Below are 14,736 nucleotides of genomic sequence, written 5' to 3'. Positions count from 1 at the left end.
TGGTTGTGAATAATATTTTCATGATCCTTCTGATGGATCAGCTTCTGCAAGCAAAGGTATGCAATCATTTTGAATTATCTTCAAATGTACCCTAACGTGCAAAAATAACACACACCCCACTTTTGCATTAGCTTGCAAATATGTTGTTTCTACTCGAGAATATTCTTCAGACATATGACTACACTTTATGTAAGAATTAATACTAATTGTTTTATCAAGTGTTGCCCCATCATGGTTTTAAAATGGGGCAGTGGTCTGTCACTTTTGCATTCACCTGTAAAAAATTTCTTTCACTTTTTGGTGGCCCATATTGTTTGCCAAAAACAGTGACAGTTTGCATAACTTCATCTACATCAACATTGTTGGCGTCACAGCTAACGCCACAAGCTGATATGACAAAATGCTTCTCTCAGGAGAATTTTTAGGGTACGGCTGTAAAGTGGCTCATTTGTAGCCATTAGCTGAGTGCAACTGCCACTTATCACTTGCAACGGGCAGACGACAAAAGCCTGGGCAGGAGGTCGTCTTGTCAGACGACAGCCGGACAGAGGTGAGTACTTACGAGTTCCGGCTTTGCTACTTTGAATGTGTACTGCCAAGGATTGATATTTGCATTTTCTACACAAGATTCAAAAATTACCGCATGCAGACTGTCTGTTAATACATAAAGGAAAAAGCTTGGAGCAGAGTCATGGACATTGCAATACAGTTCTTGTACAAAAACTTGTAATGACTTATGATCATGGGCAGCCCATAAACTTGCACTAACAATTCAAGACTGGCAACTATGTTGCCTTTGCATTCTTTTAACTATTTGATGCTCATTAAAAGCACTGTGTAGGACAGTGCAGAAAATGCAGGAGTGAAAGGAAAGTCACATCATTTATTTTTTTATTTTAGTTCGCTGACGTCCTTTATTGAAAACATTTTTTTTCTTTTAGGTTGCAAATTTTTAAAGCTAAGTATAGTTCATTTATTAAAGAGATGCTGTAGTCATTCTTGTGCCATGCACTCATGTTTGTAAGGACAAAAAAGCTGCAAGAGCACAGCCTGTCACTAACAGGACATGACAACATTGTGACAACACTTATTATCATGTTAATGCTCAACACTTCATATTCAAATGTTTAAGCATGATTAATGTATCACCATAATAATTTCTCAGCCATACTGGCACATGAAATGGCTGCTACACAGTTATTTTTTTCAAAGGCAGTTCTTTCAAAGATCACTCGTAACCAGAATAGCACTTCCCATCTAAACAATACCATGACAGTAGCTAGTTCTATGCCCCTTACATTTCGCTCATCTGCGGACAAAGTCCACATAACACGTACAGGTCCCATTCACAAGTTGACAAAGTGACACTGCTAAGTTATACAGCACTTGCACTGCAGATGCCATGGTTCTCATTTGATTAAAACATATCCCTCTAATTCTCTAGTAATTAGTGCTCTCCAGAGTGACCTGCTTGTTTAGGCTGCTTGCTGCAAGCTCTCCACCTGAAACTTTTTTCAATGTATAACTCTCAACTATGTCCCACAGATTCTTGCACTTTTGCAGCATCAGTAAGCAAGAAAATGCATTTGTACCTGTATTTCTTGGTCCCACTTGCCTGCACACTGATGCAAGGTGAGAAATTTATCTCTACAAGTGCCTCTTCTTACTAGATGTATTGCTTTGTACAAGGCCCTTGTAGCATTCTAGTAAAAAAAAAGGGGGTGGGGGGGTTAATGCAATAGTACTTCCAAGACTCTGGTTGCTAATGTCAAATTATGGCAGAAGAAACTACAATATGTCCTTCCATTCCTTTATCATGATTATATATAGTTGTGTCTCCTATGTCATTTAGAGCATTTACCGAGCATACATAGCATGCTTTACTGATTACCTCAATCACAAAATGAAATTGGTGCAGTGTGTGTGAGTGTCAAAGAATGTTGCACAGAGCTAAAGTGATTCTGGAGAATGCTTTATATTACGAAAGTGGGAAAATGCTGAAATGAGGGTGCCAAGACAGATGTGTGGAATGACCTTATCTGAGGAGTGAAATTTTCATCAGCTGTTCAAAAGGGATGAGTGAGGCAGTTTAGTCTAACGACAAGAAAAAAATTAGGTGATGACAATGCCATCAGTCTGGTCCTAAGGGAAAATGATGTCGCCTTAAGAAGAGGTGGTTAGGCAATATCAGGGAGGACTTAAACACCAAGAAACTGAGGCTGAAGCCAATGACTAATGAGACAAAGTAAAACAAGCTCATTCAGAATAGCTAACATTTGTAACAGTAGAGAAAATTGATAAAGATATTGTGGTGTATTACTACCATTGTTATTCGCTACCGTTAACACTTTATGTACATGCCTTATTCCCTGTGCGGCTGCAGGGTCAGAGGCAAGCAGTCCTGTCGATTCCAACCTGTATATGGACAGTCTGCTCACGACCCTGGTGCCCCTGCATGCCCGCAGCCTGGGGCTGGAGAATGTCAGTGTGCCAAACTGTGCATTCAAGGTGCCTAGCACAGCCGTTACCAATCGCGACGTCTGTGTGGAGCTGCACGGTGGACGTTTGCTAGGGCTGGTCACTCCCGGACTCGCTCGCAGGTAATCCCTAGCATCTGCTTGCTTGTAACATTACACATTACGCAAACATTATACAGTTGGCTTTATAATGTTTCGACAGTTAGACCAAATGCAAGAAATATTTAATGGAGTTTAATGTCTCAAAGAAGCAATATGGCTATAAGAGAAGCCATGGTGAATGGCTCTAGAATAATTTCAACCACCAGGAGGTATTTTAACGTGAACCGAGAGTATAGTAAATGAGCATTTTTTTTTTTTTCCGCATTCCAACCACCAAGGCCGAGAATTGAACAGATGACTTTGTATTCCGTAATGATAGCCGCTTGGCCACCATGGCAGGTGGTTCTGAATGTAGCATTATGTGTGCTTTTCGGCTAAAAATAAGGGACCAATCACTTGTTCTACATTCGAATATAACTATAACTACATTCATATACAACAGGCCTTGTCTGTTGGTATATGGTGCCTGCCTTATTTTCAACATGACGCACTTTTTCCTGCAGGGGCCAGTGTTCGGCTCCTGGCTGGTTGGGCATGAACATCACGGTGGGCTGCTATGTGTCACTGGACAACACACACCTCTCGTACACTGGCTCAGCCAAGGGCGATAGCTTGTTGAATACGAACCGGAGCATGGTGCTGCAGGCTGCACCCTTCAGTGCCAACACACTCCTCGAAGTCACCTCCACACCAGGTGCAATGAATTATAGATTGCATAAAAAGTATAAGGAGAAAGCTCGCACCCGACTTTCACCTCCTCTAAGCAAGGAGCAGGGGTACTCAAAATTTTGAATAATTGTGTAGTCCATTATTTATATGTAGTAGAGAACGTGAGAACCTTTACTACTTGTTTACAAATGCTTAACATGAGTTAAAGAGATAATAGATATGAAGGGATGGCAAAAATACCATGAGCATAGACATGGTATAGAAGGAAGAAATGTGGGGAAAATAGGCGTTAAAACCTGCCTTATCAGATAAAAAGCCTCAGCTACCCCTGCAACCTCTGTTACGAATGATTTTGTGGCATGAAATTCCTAATGTGACGTGGCACCAAATACCTATGACCGTGCATAGCAGCAAATTTTTTCGCATAAGAATTAGCTTTGACCTGATTAGAAATACATCATCCATAGGCTGCCTACATTTATTGTTAGTTTATGTGCAATCTTTTGCTCTTTTGAGGGATCTCGTCATGTTCACAAGCGAGGTGTGGTGCTGTAATACCATACTGAATTCCTTTTCTAGATGATAGCAATGACTTTCAATCAGCTACACACTACAGGCATTTTCACGAAATACTTTCTGTCCAGCACTATGTTTGCAACTGGGCTGGTAGGAGTTAGCACCAGTAGAATTGAGGGGAGTTGAAGCATACAAGGTATTCACATGCAGTGAAAAACTGGCATTTCTTCACTTGAGGATGTTTGAATTTCTATGTGGCAAGGGCCAGGTATGGCCAAAGATTGCCACGTCTTCACTGCTATGAAAAGAATTTTAATGAACTGAACACTCTATCTGCATTCAAAAATGTATAGTTATTTTGTTTAATTATTAGCAAAATGTGTTCAACATTTTCCAGCTGCTCATTACAGGCTACTCAGTCAACCCGATTATTTATTGGCTGTCAGTGGCATTACTTGTAATGAACATAAATTTGTTCATTAAGTAGGCTCCATACAGCCTTTCTCATCATTTTAAATGCAAGAAAATATTTTATATGCAATACTCAAAGCTTGTTTCCTCCAAGTAATCATATTCATTGTATTCATAAGCTCGTAAATACATGGGCAGCAGCCTCCATATACCATCTTTCTATGCAGTGATAAAAGCAACAAAATGGCTGTGCTGCCTACATCGCCGTCATTGCTGGAGCACAAGTCTTCCACCAGCTTTGCCAGCAATGACAGTGCCATTGCTGGCACGACTTTTATTGCCTGTATTGTCACCGTGCTTCTGCTATGCATTTCGCTACACTGTCACAGCAGTGAGCATCCCCAGTGCATCTGTTCCACTATTATTTCAGAAAATCACCACCACCAGCTACTTTAAGTTGATGAATTTTAACAAAATTTCCATTCAGGTTCTTTTGGGTGCTTTGGTCATGTGTGCTTAAGGGCATGACTGAGAGTTATGGTTTCTCCACAAATCAATTTTAAATATTCGCGGTTGCTCATAGTGATGTCACCACAGAAGTGGTACTGTTGGTATCGGCATCTTGTTAAGCTGCCTTACATGAATCACTTATGTTCAAAAATTTCTATTGATGCAAATCTTTGTAACACAATCTATTTTTTCCACCACAAACCAAAAAGAGTCATATGATGCAACACTTGGATATCTTTAGTTAAATACAGTGCCACCACAAGCTTTCCAGATCACATTCATGTCCTAATGCCATTACTGATATCAGTCATAAGGAGCAGGTTTCATGACCGTTCAGTCTACTTTTGGTTTTGTATCTTTATTTTGATGCTTTATTGTTTTTAAATCTTTTTTTAAAACATTTTCTCTCCTCTTTCTCTATTCTTTTCAAGAACGTGGCCATGACATTTCGAATGTCCATTAGAAAATGAAAAGTTACAATGCTCATTGCAGTTGATACTACTATTAGTGCTACTGCTACTAGTACTACTACACTACGTGCTTCTTTTTTTTTCTTCACATTTTTAAGTAGTTATCTTCCGTAAGTTCAAGAGGCACAGTGAGACTTAAACAATCACTTTCCTGATTTGATAAAAAAAGAACACTGCCAGAGCTGCTCTAATAAAGTAATGATATTGCAGCTTTTAAGCACACTTTGGAATAGGAACAGTGCTTCGAAAACCATTATGGTTTTTTTGTTCATATGAAGTAGACATCTTATGCCCTTATAATTATGTAACAGGTGAGGACATACCGAACACGGGTAGAGATGACATTACGCCTACCATCATGTTGACTGCACCAGGCATCATTAGAATCAGCAGCAATTCCACAAGCTGGATTTTTCAAACATACAGCCATTAGCTCCGATTACCTTCCTCAGTTATAATGCGCTTGAACGGGTGAACTTCCCCTGGACTTTCAATGTCGTTGGCTGCCAATGTAGTTCTAGCAATGCTTTTTTTCTGATTACAGGTGGCGTGCCCCGAGTGCGCACTTGGGCTCTGCAGCCATTCCCATTTGTGGTGGGCACATCACCCAAGCTGAGCCTCAATTCTGCTCGCCAGGCCACGTTCGACAAGGAGGCCAGCAAGTGTGCCTATGCTTCCCTGTCCAATGTACTCTTGGTGGCATACAGGGAAGCACTGGAAAGGGCTGTGAGTGCCACAAGGTTGCCTCTGCCTTGAACAAACAGCACATAGGCAAAATTACTTGTACATGGTTGTCTAAAAATAAACGCTGGTGCAAAAGACATACAGATGAAGCACAACAGGGATGAAACGAATGAGCCACTACAGTTCAACCTCAAAATAACATGCACATAACTAATACTATATGCTTCCAACGAATACTAGATACAATAAAGGTATATTTTTGTCTACCACTTGTTAGAACCTTGCTGGGAAGCAATGAAGTTTGGCAAGCAACACCAATGTAATTAGAATAAAGAACAGAAATTTGTACAACTGGACGAACTGTGTCAATATTACATGTATCTACTTTTCAGTCCACTCCGGATTTATTTACCCTCATCTGGGCTTGACTACTTCCGTCCCTCTTACCTTAGTGTTGCCACTGCCAGACTTCTTGGGTGCAGCAAGCTAACACAGTAACAAAAAATATTTTGCCAGAAATCACCTAGGTGCTTTTTTAAATTGCATCTTTGAACCATGCTTTCTTCTGTATCACTGACATGGACCACAGTAATGTGACAACAGGGTGCCATACACGTCCTATATAAAGTCGACAAAACAGGGCATCGGTTTGTCATGATTTCAGTGTGGGTGACAAAGTGCCTAACTGTGGCTTAATTAGATGTAGTTTATTAGAGGTTTTGGTATCCCACAAACGCTGCCAATAGCCTCTTAGTTTTTTGTGAATGAAGGGCTTTATTGAAGAAAAGCTCTTGTTGCTTTGAATGTGGTATCGTCTGCTAGCATATTGTCCTGAATGCCTGTGCCCTGGCATCCAGCGTATTCTTACATGCTAGTTATACAGGGTGTCCCAACTATCATGCACCAAGATTTATTAATATGCAAATGCCACGTAGTTGGACAGAACCAAGGTAATGTTGTTTGCCGTCGCATAGAGGTACTCGGATTATTTTTTTGCATTCTGCCTAATTACATAATCAGTTAATTAATTAACTTCGCAATTACAATTAGATGAAAAGAGTCGGTGAGAAAGTACTAGAGCAACATGAAAAGCTCCTGACACAGCTTTCTGTTGCTTAATACGTGCCATATTAAAGTGTTTTTCAGAGAGTGAAAGAAGCTAGCGAATATACGCAATGTGCCTCGAGTGGCCAGTCGCGCAGCAAACAGTGTACAGCTAAGCATGCCTCCTTGTGGAACACCAGTTTCCTGATTGAAGGACCTGGACAAAGCCTGGCCAATGCTTACACAAAAGGGGCAGTTCGACAGGTAGCTTTCGATTATGTTTAGCGTGCTGCCGTAGGCATCCATCATGGAAAGGCCCCAGGGAAAATGTTGAAGCACCATGTTGTATCATATGGTTTTCTAAGTGAAGAAATACTGAGATAAAGAACTGTTTATGTATGAAGGCATCCCTAATGTCTGCCTCAATCCGAGTTTGTTATGGCCAGTTTATCATTTCTTCATTTAATTTGCCATAGACAGCTTGTTAAAACCATTGGCCTACAACTGCTGGCTAAGGACAGGTTCTTGCTTCTTTAAGTATGGGGATGACAATAGCTTCTTTCCAAGCAGACAGAATGTACCCAGCAGCTCGCATGCCATTGAAAACAGACAGAGGAGTATTTTCAGGGTTTCTGGGTGCAAGCACTTGACCATTTCATACATAATACGGTAGCCACATGGTGCCTACTTGTTGCAACCACTGAGAGTTGCCTGAAGTTCAGCTAAACAAATGAACAATTGTGCGTTTCATTTCACGCACAGCTGCAACCAAGGGGCTGTCATTCTGCACATTCCTTAAGCCGTATAAAAGTTTCCATGTAGTGCGATGAACTGGATATGTTCAAAGTGTTCACTTATAAAATTTACCTGATCTTCCTTGGGTATTTAGAGGGACACTAAAGCTAAACACTAAGCAGTTTAGATGGATAAAGTGTTCTTTGACATTTCTGTTGTTGTTAATTTGAAAATAATGAGTTTAATTATTAGAAGACAAAATGAAGGTCAAACTTTCAGCTTTTGAATTTTGCGCTGCATCCCCAACACCAATACGTCACTGTGATGTCACAGACTTAAGAGTATTTTTTTTTAATTTGGGCCACATTTGTTCAGCAGGAGTTCCCAAAGCTCGATATGTTCAATCTTTGGCTCCTTTAAAACACAGTGTACCGTATAGATTTGTGTAAGGGCCATATATGGCACCAAATGCAATTGCTTCTCCGATGGAATTTTTCCCCCAAATTTTGGACTGCCAAGCTGGGGAGGTGGCCCTTACACAAATTTATAGTGCAGTCTATCTTTACCGCTAAAGAAATAACTAGGCCTTAGAAGATGCTCTCAAAATCCATGATATAACAGCAAGCTGGTACAGGAACCTAAAGGAGGCGTCACAACCCTTCATTTGTTATTGCACCTCTCCTAGCTTACCAAGCGCTTTGAGGCAAGAGTGGTGGTTTTAATATCGTAGAAGACTAGCTCACTGATACAGAAGGGCTCATTTATCTTTAGTGTCCCTTTAACCCTTTCAGGGTCAATGATGTAAATATATGGCTCTGCGAGCAAGTCCAAAATGGTCAATGCCGTATATTTACAGCGCCATCTGTATGTTTAAAAAGCGTGCCAATTTCTTAACCTTTTCTTTCCTGACATGTGGTGCCACTGTACGGAAATACAGGGAATTTTTTTCTTGCGCCTCCCTCTCTCGGTTTTTGTTGCATGGCTTACTTTAGAGCTAGCTTCTTTGATCCAGCGCGTCTATATACTACAGCTTGCGCATTGGCGCGCGCACGGGTTGTGGGTTTTGTTTCACGGGCGGTTTCGACTTCTTGCGCTCGCAAAACCGATGGCTATCTCGTTACTAATCGCTCAAAGGGTGACCGCCTGTTACCGCTCATTTATTGGTCACGGGGGTGCACATACGCGAAGGATGCCACCATGCATGCGCTTCCTTTTTTGGAGACTCGTGAAAACTAATTAATTGCCTCTGGTTAGTGATAAGATGAAGATTAGCGAAAGTTTGTCACACATTTTGCTCTTTTGACAGGCACACAACCAGTTTTCTTGAGTGCGCTCACCTACGCAGTCCGATTAGGCTGCGGACGTAAATATTAGTGTAAGAATATTAGTGAAAGAGCAGGAACATTTGAGACTTGCGAAATATTCTAGTGTGCACATTTTATATATATGTATATTATTGTTGTTATTCATGAATGAACAGTACATATATACCAACACAAAATATTTTTTTCTTACTTTACGGTCGCTCTAGAAAAATGACGCAAATTTTTTTTTCGGAATAGGTCCCCCTGAAGAACTGAAATCTGCAATAAAGGAAATCAACCCTGAGCAGTCGCATATGGCGAAAAAAATCGACCCTGAAAGGGTTTAGAAAGCTAAGGGATGTGGCTGCCAGCCTTCTAATTTATTTCCTGTTCCACACTTTTTCTCACTGGTGTAAGAATTAATAGGCTCTCTTGTTTTGCATGTCAATGTGTTTTTCTACCCAGTGACACGACTTTATCTGCTTAAAATTAATCAAGTTTCTGGCACTTGGAGAGTCGTGTAGTAGTTCCCATGGTTTTTTACGGTTTTTTCTTTACATTTGCATTCAGCCACAAGATGTGACCTTTATTTGTCAATCAATTAGTTTGCTGGATGCATTTGGTGGCAGCATCAATTGTAAAGTAGCCTGCTAAGTAGGCCACAGCATCGTCTATATATTAAAAAAAAGCAATGTCATCCCAGCTTAAATATGTATTTAAGTTCTCGGAACCGTGCTCAGTTGGTTGAGCCAACCTTCCATTGGAAAATGTGCGGGGAGGGAGCATTCAAGCTGTTTTGCTTGACTCCAAACTATCAGGAAGTGGTCACTTCTGTAGGGATTCTTAAAAACGCTCCACTTAAGGCATGACATGACCATACGCAATACTATGCTTTGGCCTGTGGATGAGTACCGTCTGTTGTCTACAAAGTATTTACTAAGGTAATCGCAAATAGAATCAGGAACACCTTAGACTTCTGTCAACCAAAGGACCAGGCAGGACTTCGTAAAGGCTACTCAACAATAGACCATATTCACACTATCAACCAGGTGATAGAGAAATGTACAGAATATAACCAACCCTTATATATAGCTTTCATTGATTACAAGAAAGCGTTTGATTCTGTCGAAACCTCAGCAGTCATGCAGGCATTACGGAATCGGGGTGTAGACGAGCCGTATGTAAAAATACTGAAAGATATCTATAGCAGCTCCACAGCCACCGTAGTCCTCCATAAAGAAGGAAACAAAATCCCAATAAAGAAAGGCGTCAGGCTCAAAGGGTGACTTGCTCATTTATTGCTCACAGGGGTGCACATACGCAAAAGGTGCCACCATGCATGCACTTCCTTTTTTGGCGACTCGTGAAAACTAATTGCCTAAACTAAATATTCTAGTGTGCACATTCTATATATATGTACATTATTGTTGTTATTCATGAATGAACAGTTGGCGAACAGTTGTAAAAATACTGAAAGATATCTATAGCGGCTCCACAGCCGCCGTAGTCCTCCATAAAGAAAGCAACAAAATCCCAATAAAGAAAGGCGTCAGGCAGGGAGATACGATCTCTCCAATGCTATTCACAGCATGTTTACAGGAGGTATTCAGAGACCTTGATTGGGAATAATTGGGGATAAGAGTTAATGGAGAATACCTTAGTAACCTGCGATTCACTGATGATATTGCCTTGCTTAGTAACTCAGGGGACCAATTGCAATGCATGCTCACTGACCTGGACAGGCAAAGCAGAAGGGTGGATCTAAAAATTAATCTGCAGGAAACTAAAGTAATGTTTAACAGTCTTGGAAGAGAACAGCAGTTTACGATAGGTAGCGAGGCACCGGAAGTGGTAAGGGAATACATCTACTTAGGGCAGATAGTCACCGCGGATCAGGATCATGAGATGGAAATAATCAGAATAAGATTGGGCTGGGGTACGTTTGACAGGCATTCTCAGATCATGAACAGCAGGTTGCCATTATCTCTCAAGAGAAAAGTGTATAACAGCTGTGTCTTACCAGTGCTCACTTACGGGGCAGAAACCTGGAGGCTTACGAAAAGGGTTCTACTTAAATTGAGGATGACACAACAAGCTATGGAAAAAAGAATGATGGGTGCAACTTTAAGAGATTAAGAAGAGAGCAGATTGGGTGAGGGAAGAAACACGAGGTAATGATATCTTAGTTGAAATAAAAAAAAAAACAAATGGGCATGGGCAAGGCATGTAATGAGGAGGGAAGATAATCCATGGTCATTAAGGGTTACGGACTGGACTCCAATCCAAGAGAAAGGAAGTGTAGCAGGGGGTGGCAGAAAGTTAGGTGGGCAGATGAGATTAAGAAGTTTGCAGTGACAACAGGGCCACAATTAGCACACGACTGGGGTAGTTGGAGAAGTATGCGAGAGGCCTTTGCCCTGCAGTGGGCATAGCCAGGCTGATGATGATGATGGACGAGTATGTTTTGTGTTCAACACTGTAGAATATTATTGGCTCTCATCAGGCACGCATGAATCTGAGGAAAAGAGAAAATTTTCTGTTAGGTGGCCTTTCGCATCACAGCAAGTCTCCCTACAGAGTTCTATGTGCATTTACGCTTCTTTTTTTTTTAGCAGTCGAGGGATTCGCACTGCTCCTTATGCGCCGTCTGACTGGAAGTGGTGTTCATCGCCTCTTGCGAGGTGTTACACACCCACTCTTACAAGGGGTGTGTTCACCTTGAAGGCCTCACCTTTATAGATGAAATCCTGGAGGCCACCAGCTCAAAGATAGATTGCTCCTCCATCTGGGGTGGCTGAGCCATATTGGCTTCAGCCAACCAGGCATTGCCAACAACTCAACACACCTGGACCTGGCTGCTGCCAGAGGCCATTGTGGTGCTGTCTTCTGATGCACCACATTGGCAAAGCTGCTTTTTGGCACATGTGACACTCGCCTTCTTGCCTCTTTAAAATAAATGTTCTCTTTGCTTTGATTGTTACTATCTCTTTCTTCCAAGATGGGCAGGACCGTGAGTACGTAGCAGGCTCCCAGTCACAGTACGCACAGTGATGAGTGTTCTTACAAGTTTGAGTTGAATGGTTATGGGCACTGCACTTAGCACAGGTCAGTTGACCTGTTAGGATGACTGACCTGTCAGTCTAGCACAGGTCAGTTGAAGGGGGTTCTGCACATAAGGCTCGACACAGACCTTAACCCTTTGAGGGTCAATTTTTTTTATTGCAGATTCCAATTCTTCTTAGGGACTTTTTTCAAAAAAATTTACCATAATTATTATAGGGTGACAGTAAAGTGAGAAAAAAATATTTTTCATTGTTATATATGTACTCTTCATTCATGAATAACAACAATAAAAAATCAAATAAGGTTATAAGAATTAAAAATTTGGTTCATTGTTATACACATAGTTCTAGGCTTTGAGAATACGCACACGAGAATATTTCGCAACTCTCACCTGCACCTGAGGTGCGCACTCAAGAAAACTGTGTGGTTGTGTGCCCATCAAAAAAGCAAAACGTGTGACAAACTTCTGCTAATCTTCATCTTACTGCCAACCAAATGCAATTAGTTTTCGGGAGTGTCAAAAAAAAAATAGCAATGGAAACGCATCCACGGCGGCATCCTTCCTATGCGCACCCCTGTGAGCACTAAACAAGCGAGAAACAAGCGGTAGCCCTTTGAGTGATTAGTAACAAGATAGCCATAAGTTTTGCAAACGCAAGAAGCCGAAACCGCGCGCAGAACAAAACCCAAACTGCCGGCCGCCTGCGCGCGCGCCAATGCGCGAGCAGTATATTGATGCACAGGAGCAAACTAGCTCTAAAACAAACCATGCAATGAAAACCGAGAGAGGGAGGTGCGCGAAAAAAATTCCCCGTATTCCCACATAGTGGCAGCAGATGATAGAAAAGAAAAAAAGGTAGGAAATTGGCACGCTTTTGAAATGTACAGATGGCGCCATAAATATAAGGCATCGACCATTTTTGGACTTCTTCACGGCCCCGTATATTTGCGTCATTGACCCTCGAAGGGTTAATACACCCTGCCTAAGTCTCTGGAAGCACACTGAAATCGAAAGCAAGGATTAAGTGCTTTGCCTGGACCTCATCTTAATTCGTTTCACATTGATCACATTTTTCTCACTCCAGCCCTCCAACAACTCTGCCTATGTCAGCTCCATCAAATCATCATCTGAGATAACACCTCGGATGGTGTTCATGAGGTGTAGGGCCACTCTCTCTTCTGGCCAAAAAACTAAAGTACTTCAACAAGAAAAGCGCCCCTTTCTGGGGACGATCAAGAAGTTATGAGAAGGAAGTAGCTATAAATGCAGTCTATTTCTGCAGCAACGCCAGCCACCAACCATGGAGCCTAAGAAGGAAACACTGGCAGGACCTGTGAAGGACAGGTCCTTGCCAACTACACGCTACTATAACCTAACATGAATAGTCAAGGGTGGTTTTATACCACACAAGGTTAACCGTTGCTGCCTGAAAAGTTGGAAGTAAAAAGAAGTGAAGACGGGAAAGACTGAAACAGAGAGAGAACTACGAAGATTGGAGAGGAGGACAGGAAACGCAACTACTTATTTCTGCCGGGCAGGTAAGTCTAGAGGTGGCGTCTATGTGAAGCCAAGGCCAAAGAGGTCTGTTGCCTCCGCCAAGGGGCCTTAAAGGTCCCAACCCTCAGCATCAACTCAACACCCAGGGTCCCCTTTTCCTTGGACACGGCTGCCACCATGGTTAAACGCAGGAGGACCCAACCTCCATGTGCTCGGGTCCGTGGTGTCGAAACACACCAGATGCCTGCTGCAGCAGACACCTCTGCAGGTCGCAAAGTTCTGCAATGTTCAAGGCTATACACAAAATGTAAATGACTGCTGAATGAGGCATGAAACAAATGAAGGCAGGCAACAATGTCCCTTATAGAAATTGTAGTAATGTTGTGTGTCTCTTTCTTAGTCTTTTGCTGCTATTTTATGTTTCATTACTATAATTCCCCTTATTTTTGTTGACCTTACAAAACCTGCCCAATTTCTTGAGAATTCCTGGCTTTGGCTGATGGTAGGCTCCAATCTTAGACAGAGTAGTAGGCAGAAAAAGCTGCTTACTGCTGAATCTGTTTTGTTACTCTGTGCCCTAGGCACCTGACGCTCAGAAGAGCTAGCAAAAAAAAAAGAAAGAAAGAAAACATTATATGTACCTAAGTCACCAACCACATATACATGTTACAAAGCGAAACTGGCCATAACAGTACAAGGGTGACATTGTCTTATTCCTTGCATTTTGACTGAAGCACTGAATAACGAAACAATAGCCTTGCACAGAGCCACCATACAGCAGCTATGAATTACCACATATACCATGGCACCTCCAAGAACATGTGCACTTGAATACGCATGACCTTGACCAGATTATGAACTATGAGAAACCATGAGAGGTTTTTGGATTACTGAACTTAATGTCATCCTGCTATACTGGAGGATTTTAGCCAATTCTAGGAGAAACCTGGGGACCTAGGGACAGGAATCACGTATTTGAATGTCATGCATGAGTTACCAAAGGCTGATCTAACTAACCTTATCAACCTGTAAATGTTCTTGGTTTGTAGTGCAAAGGAACACAAAGACTAGAAGAAGACAGACAACTCGCCCAACTCTCCATCCTTTTAAAATTTGTAAATGTTATACATGAAATTTTCTTTGATTCTACTGCAACCTTGCCGCTAATCTTTGCACTCAGCACAACACTGGCCCAGGATGTTTCAAGACCAAGCGTACCAGCGTTCGCCAAAGTAACCAGCTGCGCCACGGCC

The 14,736-nt window shown here is 41.7% G+C and overlaps 1 pseudogene; it reads left to right on the top strand.

The window, feature by feature from the left end:
* Window positions 1-466: 466 nt before the first annotated feature.
* On the top strand, window positions 467-6,108 carry LOC142559873 (uncharacterized; annotated as a pseudogene).
* The last annotated feature ends 8,628 nt before the right edge of the window (window positions 6,109-14,736 follow it).

Source organism: Dermacentor variabilis, chromosome 10 (assembly GCF_050947875.1).
Source record: "Dermacentor variabilis isolate Ectoservices chromosome 10, ASM5094787v1, whole genome shotgun sequence".
NCBI classification, from domain to species: domain Eukaryota; kingdom Metazoa; phylum Arthropoda; class Arachnida; order Ixodida; family Ixodidae; genus Dermacentor; species Dermacentor variabilis.
This window is presented reverse-complemented; position numbering and strand designations above follow the sequence as displayed.